The sequence below is a fragment of the Physeter macrocephalus genome, chromosome 15, assembly GCF_002837175.3.
Source record: "Physeter macrocephalus isolate SW-GA chromosome 15, ASM283717v5, whole genome shotgun sequence".
Taxonomy (NCBI): Eukaryota; Metazoa; Chordata; class Mammalia; order Artiodactyla; family Physeteridae; genus Physeter; species Physeter macrocephalus.
The window spans coordinates 35,599,418-35,613,445 of record NC_041228.1 but is presented as its reverse complement, the minus strand read 5'-3'; positions in this window follow the sequence as shown (position 1 = coordinate 35,613,445).

The window sequence follows — 14,028 nt, the reverse complement described above, 5'->3', positions numbered from 1 at the left end:
TCCCAGACTCACAGCTCCCATCTTCTCTCACCTTTGATTCCAGCTCATGTTTTCTGCCCTCGACATTGCAGACTTTTGGTGACACATGGTTTTATAGTCAGCTTCTTTATTTCCTTATTCTATACCCTGTCCCTCTGGGACTATTCAATGCTATGACTTGCTTGCTCACCTAGAAGCTGGAGACCCTGATGTGTATCCATCCCTGTTAAGCTCTAGAGCTCAGAACTCAATGTCATCCTCTTGGATTCTCTGTTGGGATATTCCACAAGCACCTCAAACTCAACATGCCCCAAAGTGTACTTGTCATTCACAGCTGCCCTTCTTCCCTCCATTACCACCAAGCCCCTCCTCCTCTTCCTCCTCAAACCTGTTCTTTCTCTTAGTCTTCAAGCTCAATGGATGGTCTCATCATTTATCCATCTCCTAAGCCGGAGTCATTCTCAGGTCATCCTTCATGACTCTGTCATCCTTCAAATCCGATCAACTCTTCTTCCCAACAATATCCTTCAGTCACTCTACTTTCCAACCAGCTTTGGGGGCCACTCCCCTTCTCCATCCCACTGCCGTTGTCTTGGTGTAGACCCTCCTCTTTCCTAACCTGCACTCCAAGACCACTAGACACTAATTCCTACAGCCCTGGGTTAGCTTCACTCCCATCCATCCTAACCCTCACCTCAAACCAGCCTTCACACTGTGCTCCCCACTGGAGCTAACTTTCTCAAACACAAATCTGATTTTGTTTTCACTTCCTTAAAGCTCTTCAAGTGTTCCTCTTCATTTTCAAAATAGTCCTACCTCCTTAGCGCCATATTCCAAGCCTCCCATGTTCTGGCCTCATTGTCTGCCTCTTCTCTTGCCATATCTTGCCTTGCATGTTTAGATAATTGGATACTTTTCACGGATCCTTGAACATAGCAAGTGGCTTTAAAACTTTGGGTCTCTGTATGTGAAATTCCCTCTACCTAGAATTCTCTTTCCCCTCCTCCTCCTAGAAGACACCTACAAGGTCATTCAACAAACATCAGCGGGGGTCTACTATGTACCTGAAGACTGTGCCAGGCAGTGAAGACAAAAAGAAGGCATGGTTCTTTTCCTAACCATCCAGTTGAAATATCACTGCTTGAAACTTCCTTTAACTATCCCCTCAGCAGCCACACCACCCCTGCAGAGCAGACCAATTCTTCCTTTTGCTTTGTGTATCATTTTTCATTGCATGTACATGATATCATTTTTGTTTGTCTGCCTGGGCTCAGAACCAATGCCCATAACCTCGGGGAGAGGAAGTGAGTAGTTTAAAGACTATGTGGGCACTGACATCTGTGTGGTAGGCAGAATTCTAAAATGGTCTCCCAAGATTCCTGACCCTTGGCAAATTCTATGATGCTGATGAATCTTAGATAAAGTCCTGGAAACAAAATCTTAACGTTGCAAAAATATTAGTATTCTTAGAGAGCATGCCAAAGGAGGTGTTTGTTAATAAGATATTCTCCTCTCCTGACCACTCTCCTGAGCCAGTAACTATCTCTTACCACAATCAAGTATTAATATCTAGATGTTTGTGTTGAGGGTTGATAGTATTAGTGCAGTGTTTTGGCAGCTGTTAATGCAAAAAATTTTTTGATCGAATGATAAAGACAAATTTGGAATTCTTACTTTAGTTATTCAATCAAACATCTTCAAATTCCTAGTAATAGGAGGGATATTATGACCTAAGAGTAAAAATATAGAGAGTACTTATATATAACAGGTGATGAGATTTTGTTTTATTTATGTATCGCTCTGAAATGATATGGAAGACTCAGTCACTGATAGAGGGAGGTAAAAGAGAATCCTGCTGTAACTGTTGCTGCTATAGTTTGTACTCACACAACATATTTAATTATAAGTATGATCATAAATATTGACTTGTCATTGGTACATTTGGCAACTGTCTTTAGAGTAAAATCCCAGAGGGATCCTTGCTTATTATCCAGGGATCTAATAGAATGTTAATTCTCCGAGCTATGTTTCAACATCAAGAGATGTCTCTGGCTAATCTTGCCAGAGGAAATAGGAGAGGGACTTCCCTGGTGGCACAGTGGTTAAGAATCCGACCACCAATGCAGGTGACATGGGTTCGATCACTGGTTCGGGAAGATCCCACATGCCTCAGAGCAACTAAGCCTGTGTGCCACAACTACTGAAGCCCACGCACTCTAGGGGCCGCGCTCTGCAACAAGAGGAGCCACTGCAATGAGAAGCCCGCGCACCACAACAAAGAGTAGCCCCAACTCGCTGCAACTAGAGAAAGCCTGCACTCAGCAACGAAGACCCAACGCAGCCAATAATTAATTAATTAATTAATTAATTAATTAAAATAAAATCGCAACAGATACATTTTTAAAAAAAGGAAATTGAAGAAAAGTTTCTAGCAGGAGCAAGCCTTGGGTGGAGGGAGATGAGGAATCCCATATGATATGCAGCGCTAGCTCTATCCTGAGCCATAAGTCTTATGTTAAACTTTTTTCTTCCAGTTTTATTGAGATATAATTGACAAACAGCACTGTATAACTTTAAGGTGTATAGCATAATGATTTGACTTCCATACATCATGAAATGATTACTACAATAAGTTTAGTGAACATTCATCATCTCATATAGATACAAAATTAAGGAAATAAAAAAGTATAGTTTTGGGACTTCCCTGGTGGCACAGTGGTTAAGAATCCGCCTGCCAATGCAGGGGACATGGGTTCGATCCCTGGTCTGGGAAGATTCCACATGCCGTGGAGCAACAAAGCCCGTGCGCCACAACTACTGAGCCTGCACTCTACAGCCCACGAGCCACAACTACTGAGTCCACGTACCACAACTACTGAAGCCTGTGCACCTAGAGCCCGTGCTCCGCAACAAGAGAAGCCACAGCAATGAGAAGCCTCCGCACCGCAATGAAGAGTAGCTCCCACTCGCCACAACTAGAGAAAGCCCACGTGCAGCAGCTAAGACCCAACACAGCCAAAAAATAAAGACATTTATAAAAAAAAAAGTTTTCCTTGTGATGAGGACTCTTAGGATTTACTCTTAATGATTTTTATATAAAATGTACAGTAGTGTTAATTATATTTATCATGTTATACAATATATCATTGGTATTTATTTATCTTATAATGGGAAGTTTGTACTTTTGGACTGCCTTCATCCAGTTCCCCCTATCCAAACCTCCTGCCTCTGATAACCACAAATATGATCCTTTTTCTATGAGTTTGTTTCTTTGTTTTTGAAGTATAATTGACCTACAACACTATGTTACTTCCTGGTACACAACATAGTGATTTGATATTTCTATGCATTTCAAAATTATCACCATGATAAACTAGTTACGATATGTCACCAAAAAAAGATATTACATAATTATTGACTATATTCCCCACACTGTACATTTCATACCTGTGACTCATTTATTTTGCAACTGGAAGTTTGTAGCTCTTAATTCCCCTCATCTATTTCTTCCCTCCCCCTTCTCCCCTCCCCTCTGGCAACCACCTGTTTGTTCTCTGTCTCTATAACTCTGTTTATGTTTTGTTTTGTTTGTTCATTTGTTTTGTTTTTTAGATTCCACATATAAGTGAAATCATATAGGATTTCTCTGTCTGATTTATTTTACTCATAATAATTTCCTCTAGGTCTATCCATGTTGTTGCAAGTGACAAGACTTAATTCTCTTTTATGGCTGAGTAATATTCCATTTTATGTATCTATCATATCTTCTTTATTCATTCATCTCTGGATGGGCACTTAGATTGCTTCCACATCTTGGCCATCATAAATAATGCTGCTGTGAACCTAAGGGTGTATGTATATTTTCTAAATAGAGATTTAATTTTCTTCAGATAAATACCCAGGAGTGGAACTGATGGATTATACGGTACTTCTATTTTCAATTTTTTGAGGACTCACCATACTCTTTTCCATAATGGCTGCACCAATTTATATTCCCACCTACAGAGTACAAGGGTTCTGTTTTCTCCACATCCTCGCCAACACATGCTATTTTTTGTCTTTTTGATAATATCCATTTTGACATATTTGAAGTGATATCTCATTGTGGTTATTTATTTATTTGGTTGTGCTGGGTCTTAGCTGCGGCAGGTGGACTCCTTAGCTGCAGTTTGTGGGCTCCTTAGTTGTGGCTTGCTGGTTCCTTAGTTGTGGCACACGGGCTCCTTAGTTGTGGTATGCAAACTCTTAGTTGTGGCATGCATGTGAATCTAGTTCCCTGACCAGGGATTGAACCCGGGCCCCCTGCATTGGGAGTATGGAGTCTTAACCACTGCACCACCAGGGAAGTTCCTCATTGTGGTTTTGATTTGCGTTTCCCTGATGATTAGTAATGAGTAATGTTGAGCATCTTTTAATGTGCCTGTTGGCCATCCATATGTCTTCCTTGGAAAAATGTCTATCCAGATCTTCTGCTCATTTTTAATCAGGTTTTTTTTTTTTGATGTTGAGTTGTATGAGTTATTTGTATATTTTGAAAATTAACCCCTTGTCAGATATATAATTTGCAAGTATCTTACCCCATTTAGTAGGTGATGTTTTTGTTTTGTTGAGTTTCCTCCACCATGTGAAAGTTTTTAGTTTGTTGTAGTCCTATTTGTTGATTTTTGCTTTTATTTCTCTTGTCTGAAGAGAAATATCAAAAAAATATTACTACGATTGATGTCAAAGAGTATACTGCCTACATTTTCTTCTAGAAGTTTTATGGTTTCAAATCTTACATTTAAGTCTTTAATTCATTTTGAATTTATTTTTGTACAAGAGAATAGTCTAGTTTGATTCTTTTGCATGTAGCTGTCCACTTTTCCCAAAACCATTTATTGAAGAGACTGTCTTTTTCCCATTGTATATTCTTGCCTCTTTTGTGGTATATTAATTGCCCATATAAATGTGGGTGTATTTCTGGTCTCTCTATTCCATTCCATTGATCTATGTGTCTGCTTTTGTGCCAGTACCATACTGGTTTTATTACTGTAGTTTTTAGTATAGTTTGAAATCAGGGCATGTGTTACCACCAGTTTAGTTCTTTCTCAAGGTTGTTTTGGCTATTTGGAGTCTTTTGTGTTTCCATACAGTTATTAGAATTATTAGTTCTAGTTCTGTGAAAAATGTCATTGGTATTTTGATGGGATTGCATTGAATCTTTAGATTACTTTGGGTAGCATGGTTATTTTAATAATATTAATTCTTCCAATCCATGAACATGATATATCTTTTCATCTGTTTGTGTCATCTTCAATTTCTTTTAATAGTGTCTTACAGTTTTTCGAAAACAGGTCTTGTACCTTCTTCATTAGATTTATTGCTAGATAGTTTATTCTTTTTGGTGCAATTGTAAACGGGATTGTTTTCTTAATTTCTTCTTCTGGTAGTTTGTTGTTAGTGTATAGAAATGCAACAGATTTCTGTATATTAATTTTGTATCCTGCAACTCTCAAATTCATTCATGAGTTTTAGTAGTTTGTTGGTGACATCTTTAGGATTTTCTGTGAATAGCATCATGTCATCTGCAAACAGTGACAGTTTTACTTCTTCCTTTCCAATTTGGATTCCTTTTCTTCATTTTCTTCTCTGATTACTGTGCTAGGACTTCCAAATTTATGATGAATAAAAGTGGCAACATCCTTGTCTTGTTCCTGATCTTAGAGGAAATGCTTTCAGCTTTTCACCATTGAGTATGATGTTAGCTTTGGTTTGTCATTTATGGCCTTTAGAATGTGGAGAGTTTTCATCATGAATGGATGTTGAATTTTGTCAAAAGTTTTTTCTGCGTCTATTGAGAGGATCATATGATTTTTATTTTCCAGTTTGTTAATGTAGTGTATCACATTGATTGATTTGTGGGTATTGAAACATCCTTGCATCCCTGGGATAAATCCCACTTTATCATGGTGTATGATCCTTTATGTATTGTTAAATTCTCTTTGTAATATTTTGTTGAGGATTTTTGCATCTATGTTCATCAGTGATATTGGTCTTTAATTTTCTTTTTTTGTGTTATATTTGTCTGGTTTTGGTGTCAGGGTGATGCTGGCCTTGTAGAATGAGTTTGGAAGCATCCCTTCCTCTGCAATTTTCTGGAATAATTTGAGAAGGATAAGTGTCAATTCTTCTCTAAATGTTTGGTGGAATTTACCTGCGAAGCCATCTGATCCTGGACTTTTGTTTGTTGGGAGTTGTTCTCTTTTATAACTGATTCAATTTCATTACTAGTAATTGCTCTGTTCATATTTGCTATTTCTTCCTGGTTCAGTCTTGGGAGATTGTACATTTCTAGGAATTTGTCCATTTCTTCTAGGTTGTCCATTTTATTGGCATACAGTTGTTCACAGGGATCTCATAACATCCTTTGAATTTCTGTGGTGTTGGTTGTGACTTTTTCTTTTCCATTTCTGATTTTATTTTATTGGGTCCTCTCTCTTTTTTTCTTGATGAGTCTGGTAAAGATTTGTCCATTTTGTTTATCTATTCAAAGAACCAGCTCTTAGTTTCATTGGTCTTTTCTATATTTTTCTCTATCACATTTATTTACGCTCTGATCTTTACAATTTCTTTCCTTCTACTAATTTTGGATTTTGTTTTTCTTTTTCTGTTTCCTTTAGGTGTAAGGTTAGGTTTTTTATTTGAGATTTTTCTTGTTTCCTGAGGTAGGCTTGTATCACTATAAACTTCATTCTTAGAAATGCTTTTGCTGTGTCCCCTAGATTTTGGATCATTATGTTTTCATTTTCATTTGTCTCCAGGTATTTTTTGTTTCCTCTTTGATTTCTTCAGTGACCCATCGGTATTTAGTAGCATATTGTTTAGCCTCCACGTGTTCGTGTTTTCTGAAGTTTTTTCCCCTTGTGGTTGAATCCTAGTCTCAAAGTGTTGTGGTCAGAAAAGTTGCTTTATACGATTTCAGTTTCTTAAATTTACTGAGAATTGTTCTGTGGCCTATCATGTGATCTATCCTAAAGAATGTTCCATGTGCAATTGAGAACAGTGTGTATTCTGCTGCTTTTTGTTGGAATGTTTTATATTTATAAAGCTATTCTGGCTTTCATTTCCATTTGCATGGAATACCTTTGTCCATCCCCTCACTTCCAGTCCGTGTGTCTTTAGATCTAAAGTGGGTCTCTTTTAGGTAGCTTATATATGGGTCTTGTTTTTGTATCTATTCAGCCATTCTAGGTCTTTTGATTGGAGTATTTAGGCCACTTAATTTTAAAGTAACTGTTGATAGGAATGTACTTATTACCATTTTGTTAATTGTGTGGGGGTTGTTTTTGTAGTTCTTCCTTGTTCCTTTCTTCTTTGGCTCTCTTCCCTTGTGATTTGATGACAATCTTAACTGTTACGTTTGGATTCTTCACACTTTTTTCTGTGTGTATCTATTACAGACTTTTGGTTTGTGGTTAGCATGAGGTTTATATATAGCAATTTATATGTGTGCGTATGTAATATATATATATATATAATTGTAAATTGCTGATCTCAATTTTGAATGCATTTTAACAACCTCGAATTTTTACTCTTCCCCTCCCCTTTTACTGTTGTTAACATCATATTTTACATCTTTTTATTTCGTTCCTCTCTTAACTACTTATTGTGGAGATAGATGATTTTACTACTTTAGTCTTTCAACCTTCCTACTAGCTTTATATGTGGTTGATTTACTTCCTTTACTGTATATTTGTCTTTATCAATGAGATTTTTCCTTTCATAATTTTTATATTTCTAATTTCTTTTCTGCTTGGAGAAGTTCCTTTAACATTTCTTGTAAAGCTGGTTTGGTGGTGTTGAACTCTTTTAGCTTTTGTTTGTCTGTAAAACTCTCTCTCTCCATCAAATGTGAATGAAAACCTTGCTGGGTAGAGTATTCTTTTGTTGTAGATTTTTCCCTTTTATCACTTTAAACATATTGTGCCACTCCCTTGTGGCCTGCAGAGTTTCTGCTGAAAAACATCTGATAGTCTTATGGGCATTCCCTTGTACATAACTTGTTGATTTTTCTCTTGCTGCTTTTAAGATTCTCTCTTTATCTTTAATCTTTGTCATTTTAATTACAATGTGTCTTGGTGTGGCCCTCTTTGGGTTGATTCTCTTTGGGACTCTCTATGTTTCCTGGACCTGGATGTCTGTTTCCTTTCCCAGGTTAAGAAAGTTTTCAGCTATTATATCTTCTAATATGTTCTCTGCCCCCTTGTCTCTCTCTTCTTCTGAGACCTCTATAATGTGAATGTTGATGTACACTTGATGTTGTCCCTGAGGTCTCTTAAACTGTCCTCATTTCTTTTTATTTCTTTTTTCTTTTTTCTATTCAGCTTCAGTGATTTCCATTCCTGTTTTCCAGTTCACTGATCCATTCCTTTGTATCATCCAATCTATTGTTGTTGTTTTTCTAGTATATTTTTATTTCAGATATTGTATTCTTCATTTGTTTGTTGTCTGTTCTTTAGATTTTCTAACTCTTTTTGTTAGAAACTACTAACCTCTCACTCTGTTCCTCTATTCTTCTCCCAAGTCCTTTGAGCATCTTTATGATCATTACCTTGAACTCTTTATCAGGTAGATTGCTTATCTCCACTTCACTTAGGTCTTCTTCTGGGGTCTTATCTTGTTCCTTTGTTTTGGAACATATTCCTCTGTAACCTCATTTTGCCGGATTTGCTGTTTTTATTTCTATGTATTTGGAAGGTTAGTTACATTTCTCAACCTTGGAGAAGAGGCCTTTTGTAGGAGAAGTCCTGTGCATCCCAGCAGTGCATTCCTGTCTGGTCATCAGAGTTATATGCTCTAGGGGTGCCCCTTATGTGGACTCTATGGGTCCTTCTGTTGTAGGGGGCTGACTACTGTGGCTGCTCTGGTAGACATGGCTGGCCCCCAGTCTGGTTGGTTGCCAGACCCTGCTGTGTGTGGAGGCTGCCAGCCACAGGTGGGTGGGCCTGGGTCACGAGGTGGCTGGCTGCAGAGTGCTGGGGGGTCCCGGGGCTAGTGCTGGCATATTGGTGGGTGGAGCTATGTTCCGGGGTGGATGGTTGCGGAGCCAGGGGTCCCAGATCTTGTGTTGGCCTGCTGGTAGTTGGGGCCAGTTCCTGACATGGCTGGCTGAAGTGTCCAGTGTGTCCCAAAGCTACTGTCAGCTCACTCATGAGTGGGCTGGATCGTGCAGCAGCTGGCTGGGGGGTCCAAAGTGTCTTGGAGCTGGTGTTGGCCTGCTGGTGGGTGGGATCAGGGCCCAGGGGATCCCAGAGCTGGTTCCCACCCACTGATAGATGAGGCTGAGTCCTGGGATCTCTGGGGCCAGGGCCTGGGGTTTGGGAGCAGGTGTTGGTCTGCTGGTGGGTGAGGCCAGGTCCTGGGCTTTCTGGTGGATGGCACTGTGTCCCAGGGCAGCTGAGGACTCAGCAGGTCTTAAGGCAGCTGGCCTGCTGGTGAGTGGGGCTCTGTCCCCACATGGCTAGCTGCTTGGCCTGAAATGTTCCAGTACTGTGCTGACAAGCTGGTGGATGGGGTCATGTCCTAGTGTTAATAAGCTAGAGAGAGGATTCCAAAATGGTGCTTGCTAGTACCAGAGTCCTCCTGGTAGAATAAGTTCCCCAAATGGCTGCTGCCAGTCTCTATGTCTCTAGGGTGAGCTCCAATTGCCTCCTGTTTCTCTGGAAGGATCTCCAAGATCAGAAGGTGGGTCTGATCCAGGATCCTTTCAAATTATGGCTTTTTCTCTGGGTCTCAGAGTATGTGAGATTTTGCGTGCACCATTTAAGAGTGGAGTTTCTATTGTCCATAGTTCTCTGGCTCTCCTGAAAGTAAGCCCCACTGGTGTTCAAGGCCAAACATTCTGGGTGTTTGTCTTCCTGGTATAGGACCACCAGGCTGGGGAGCCTGCTGTGGGGCTTGGACCATTTGATCCTTAGGAGAACCTGTGCAATTGTAATTATCCTCCCATTTGTGGGTTACCTACTTGTCTCCACCCCTACTACTCATCTTGTTGTGGTTCCTTCTTTGTATCTTTAGTTGTAGGAAATCTATTCTGCTAGTTTTCAGGTCTTTGTTGTCAATCATTTTTCTGTAAATAGTTGTAATGTTGGTGTGTCTGTGGGAGGAGGTGAGCTGAGGGTCTTCCTACTCCACCATCTTGGCCACTCCCTCTATGTTAAACTTTTCAGTTCAGAGCAGAAGACTTTGTTCCCCATGAAGCCTCAGATAACCATACTATTTGAGCAACAGTTTGTGAAGAATGAGGTCCAGGAAGAGTGACTAGTTAACTTGGGTGTGTATGTGTTTTGTTTCTGTGATTCTGTGTGGGTAGGAATGTAGGTTAAGGGGTTAAACAACTCCTACTCACCCACACCTTCTCCCAGCAGACTGTTGGCTGTCCTAGGGTCAAGCAGGGGCAACAGAGGGTTTGGGGATGATTATTAGTGTCCTGAGGGAGGAAAAAGCCCCATGTCACTTAAAATGGCTTAACCTTACCTTCCAAGAGAGGAGAGGAACTGGTGGGCCTAGGCAGGGAATAGAGAGAGAGGTGTCAGTGATCATCAAGGGAGGGAAAGGAGGGGATAAATGTTGCAGGTTCCTAAAGATTTATGGACCTCAGATAGGCTGTGAACCCCACTCCTTCATGGGGGTGACCACAGCCAGTACATCCCAGGAAGCTGTAGCTCCTTCACTGCCTACTGTTCCAAACACTGGGGTCAGAAACCAGACTCAGGCAAAACACCAGGTCCTCGGATATCCTTGCTTCAGGAAAAGCGCTCCTTTCCTCCCTCATGAGGAGGTGTAGGGTAGAGTAGAAAAGCCCCTGTCCTGGGCTCTGGGAACTGAGTCACTTGTAGAGTGTTTTGAGGTTACAAAGAACCTTCCTCTGCCCGGTCTCACTGAGTTAACACCACAGCCCCTGAGACAGAATTGTTATTCTTACCGTGATTATTGTGCAGTAGAGGAGGAAACAGAGTCTTCATGAAGTTAAGGGGCTTTCCCAGGATGACATAGCCAGCAACTGGTAAAGATGACTCCTAGCTCAGGTCTCTGTAGCTTGACCTTCTTTTCATCCTGTGCTCCATCCATCTGATGCTCTAGGGTAAGAGAAGCCAGAGTAGGGATCATGTCCATTCCCAGGCAGGGACCACAAGACCCACCTTGACACCACGCTTTCCTGGGCCACACTAAAATCCGTTCAGGCAGCGGCACTTGGGCTTGTCCTCTGCTTGATTCTCTAGTTTAGAGGGTTCTGTGGGGTCATGGACTGTAGTCTAGGGGAAGCTTTAAACACCCTCAGCTGTGCATGGTGAGAGACGGCATCTGGCAGAGGTGGATGTAGTAGTATGTGTAGTGGATGTGAGGCACTTAGTGGGAGCATCAGTAGGGGTACCTTCCTGTCCAGGTGGGTGTGTGGAGGAAGCCCCTCCCTCGCTCCTCTCAGGAGGCAGGAAAGCCCAGGTCAAGAGCCTGAACTGTACAGCCTGACAGGCCTGGGCCAAGCCCCACCTCTACAATTATTAGTTATAGGACCTTGAGCAAGTTATTTATTTTCTCTAAGTCTCTGGTTCCTCAACAGTAAAAATGGGGAAAATAATTGCACCTCCCTTGTGTTGTTAAGAGGATTACATGAGATAAAGAATGCAAAGCACTTGGCACAGTGCCAGACCCACTGAAAGAATGCTTTAATGACATACAACACACACGATGGAATGCTCACTCATTCATTCATTCGGCAAGAATTTATTAAATGCCCATTCTATGTATAGCAAGCAGTATGCCAAAAACTCAGTCCCTGGGGCTTTACCAACACTGGTCTCTTTAGAATCTAATCACACAAAAGATCCTTTATTCATAAGTATTACAGTATGAGCTGGTTTTATAAACATGGAAAATGGTTTTTGATGCTTAAGTTATTTCTGCCCTTTATTCCTCCTTTATTTCCAACATGAGAACATAGCTGGAAGCAGATGGGATTTGGAGTGAGGGAGACCATGTACTACTCACGAATACCTGAGCAGTCGCCTCCCTCCTCTAACTCTCACCTTCTCATCTGCAAAATGGAGAGAATCATACCTTCCCCGTAGGATTGTTGAAAGGAGAAAACGAAACAATGGATCAGGTAAAGCACCTGATTTAGGGCAGGTGCTCAATATGTATTAGTTGTCTTTCTACTTTTCAAGACACACAGATGGAACTTCTGGTTTCTGGTCTGGTATGTAAGGAGCTTGAAAGTCACCACTCCATCCTAGCAACAAGTAAAAAGCTGAACACACTGAAAAATTAGCAACTCTTCTTAGATCCATAATAGAAGTGAGGTCACAGGGCAAATCACTGGCCCCCAAATTGGAGAACATGACAGACAAATCCAGAGAATCACAACTTACCAAGGCAAAAGCCTCCATGGGAACCAGTGCCATGTTAGGGAAACCTGAACTGTAATTGATGAATTGCTGGAGGCTCAGTGTGGACAGATTAAAAACTCCAGGGGGGTCCAGTCATCAGGGCACCCCAACACTTTTGTGAGTTTTGCTTCCTGGAGCTCCACCAGATTCTCACAGTGAATACTGGAGAAAAATTCTCTCATGCTTCTGGCAGGGGAAGTGGAAAAGAAGCCATTTTGAAATATTTAAGAGCTTTCTGTTCTTAACAAGGTCTACTCTCAAGAGAAACTATTTAGCCAGATCCTCACCTGCTGGGGTTTCATCAGACCCTAACTGATTCCAGCTGTCTGTAGCCTTCCACATAGGTGAAGGGAAATACCAAACTCCAACCCCCTCCAGCCACCCTGTCCCACCTAAAATGAGGGGACTGCTGAGAAGCACTTGTGAAGTTCACAATTCAGAGGCACAGGCTCACTAAAAGATCCAGCCCTAATCCTAGGACTGTAGAATGCTTCCCCTAACCCCGCAACTCACCACTTCACCAAAGGCCTATTTACAGCAGTTCCTTTTAGCCAGTACATCATGTCTGGCTATCAAGAAAAAATTAGGGCTTCCCTGGTGGCGCAGTCGTTGAGAGTCTGCCTGCCGATGCAGGGGACACGGGTTCGTGCCCCGGTCCGGGAAGATCCCACATGCCGTGGAGCAGCTGGGTCCGTGAGCCATGGCCACTGAGCCTGCGTGTCCGGAGCCTGTGCTCCGCAACGGGAGAGGCCACAACAGTGAGAGGCCCGCGTACTGCAAAAAAACAAAAAAACAAAAAAAAAGAAAAAAATAAAAGGCATAGTAAAAGACAAAAACACAGTTTGAAGAATCAGAGCAAGCATCAGAACCAGACTCAGTTGACAGAGATGTTGGAATTATCAGACTGAGAATTTAAAACAACTATGATTAATTTGCTATGGGCTCTAATGGACAAAGTGGTCAGCATGCAAGAATAGATGGGCAATATAAGCAGAGAGATGGAATTCTAAGAAAGAATAAGAAAGGAATGCTAGAAATCTAAAACACTGTAACAGGAAACAAAACAAAACAAAAGCACAAGAGAAATGAAGAATGCCTTTGATGGGCTTATTAATAGACATGGCTGAGGAAAGAATATTTCAGCTTGAGGATACCACAATAGAAATCCCCAAAACTGAAAAGCAAACAGAAAAAAAGACACAAACACACACACACACACACACACAACAGAACAGAATATCTGAGAACTATGAAACAAATACAAAAGTATAACATATGTGTAATGGGAATACCAGAAGGGGAAGAAAGAGAGGAAGGGACAGAAGAACTATTTGAAACAATAATGACTGAGAATTTCTCCCAAATTAATGTTAGACACCAACCACAGATCCAAGAAGCTCAGAGAATACCAAGCAGAATAAATAGCAAAAAAAAGCTACAACCAAGCATATAATTTTCTAACTAGAGAAAATCAAAGATTAAAAAATCCTGAAAAAAGTGGGAGGGAAAAATTCTTAACCTATAGTGGAGCAAATATAAGAATTATATCTGACTTCTCCTCAGAGACCATGCAAACAAGAAGAGAATGGAGTGAAATATTTAAAGTGTTGAGAGAAAAAAAAAA